Here is a 2,091-nt window from a genome sequence, read left to right as displayed (position 1 = left end):
TTTGTTTTTTGTGTTCAAAACCCTCATTTTGAGAGCTAATGAGCTATGCCAGGTCCACAGGCCCAAACAGAGGGAAGTTAGCTGAACATGAATGTTATCAGTCTTTCCCACCTCCCCTCTATCAATCGCCCCCTCCACTATCCATCTATCTTTTGTCATTTGTGTTATCAGGCCTGCTCTATCACTCCTCTTTACAGAGAAGTGACATTGCAAGTACTCACCAATGGGAGGATGCCTTTGTTAGGGGTCTAGACTGGTACTGCCCACTCCTCTTTCTCTTTTGGGGTGTGATTTGATTGACAGCCCCCGCATGGGGTGAGTGACAGGTGGTGTTTGTTAGTCTGTGACAGGCAGCATGGTGGTTGGAGTTTGTGCTGTAGATTGGTGCCCATCCACCTGAGGATGCTTATGTATGGTTGACAATAAAGTGCAGAGCATCCATACAGAATCCAGATTTCTACTACGTGTTCTGCTGCTTGAATGACAGACTGGGATGCTGAAAAAATAAACCTAGAGAACAAGAGTGCAACGAGAGAACACCTCAGTTATCTTGAAAGACGGATAGATAGATAGATAGATAGATAGATAGATAGATAGATAGATAGATAGATAGATAGATAGATAGATAGATAGATAGATAGATAGATAGATAGATAGATAGATAGATAGATAGATAGATAGATAGATAGATAGATATGCATTGGGCAGAAACAGACAGACAGATGCAAACACACAGTCAGACAGATAAATAGATAATGCATTAGACAGAAACAGATAGACATGCATTAGACAGACAGACAGATAAATAGGTAGATATGCATTAGACAGACAGATAAATATGCATTTAACAGACAGACAGACAGAAAGACAGACAGATATGGATTAGATTGAAACAGACTGGCAGATATTTATGCATTATTAAAGAGAAAGACAGACAGACGATGCATTAAACAGAAACAGACAGAAGATGCATTAGACAGAGAGAGAGAGATAGATAGAGAGAGAGAGAGAGAGATAGATAGATAGATAGATAGATAGATAGATAGATAGATAGATAGATAGATAGATAGATAGATAGATAGATAGATAGATAGATAGATAGATCTATGTGATCAGAAATGGGTGGAAACTTTAAGTCAGACTTGCATGAAGCGCTTAAATGCACTCCTCATGCGACTGTTTTCTCCTCACAATCAATACCTGGTGTGCTTGTAAGACATCTGTGACAAGACATCTACATTTTGGGTCATTTGTAAAACAAAGGCTACAAGGAAGCTGGAGGCCTCGAGTGGCTGGTTTCAGTTCCCCCTCCCAGGCACAATGGCGGCCCGTAACCGCAGGGGGAGCGGCCCTCAGATGGAAATGAGCAACCAAACCAACAATATAGTGCCTAATCTCTTCAGAGAGCCAGGAATCAGTAACACAGCAGTAGAGGTCTCTCCGTGCTTTTCAGCGGCCTCCCCCCCACAAACGCAGACACGCACACACCCTCAAACCCCCCTCCTGTTTAGCCACAGGCTCTCCTTACACATGGACCAGATACAAGGTATCCCCCTGCAACAGAAGGGGCAAGAATAAGTGGAGCGTGGGGTGGGGCAGAGCCCTCAAAGCATGGGATTAGAGCTAATGTGCCCTCCCTGGGTTCTAATCTCTTCAGAGAAGCAGCGTGTTTGAGGACTGCAGGGCAGTCAGATAAGTATCTATTACAGCAAGGCCCTCTTATCCTTCAAACACTCCCATGCCCTTCAGAAATGAGGCACAAAACCACTTGCCTGTCTTCTCCTGTGATACCCAAAACCTGAAAGCAAGCACTGGCCTTTTGCAACTAAACTGGAATTAAGGGCTCAGGACATTACGGAGGGTCGCTAGGGCCCATATTTGCTCCATCTGGGGAACTCATTGACAAGCGGCATCAAAGGAGAGGAGAAAGAACCAAGGAGCTTCGCTGTGAAGGTGTAAGCCAGGGGACAGTGAGGTGGAGGTGGAAGATCTGATAGAGTGTGATCTTGTTAGGGTGATCCAGAAGAGTGATGAAAGAGTGAGCGCCTGGAGGAAAGGTAAAATATAGGTAAAAAAAGGATCTTTACACTC

Source organism: Carassius auratus, unplaced genomic scaffold, assembly GCF_003368295.1.
Source record: "Carassius auratus strain Wakin unplaced genomic scaffold, ASM336829v1 scaf_tig00034482, whole genome shotgun sequence".
Classification (NCBI taxonomy): Eukaryota; Metazoa; Chordata; class Actinopteri; order Cypriniformes; family Cyprinidae; genus Carassius; species Carassius auratus.
This window is presented reverse-complemented; position numbering follows the sequence as displayed.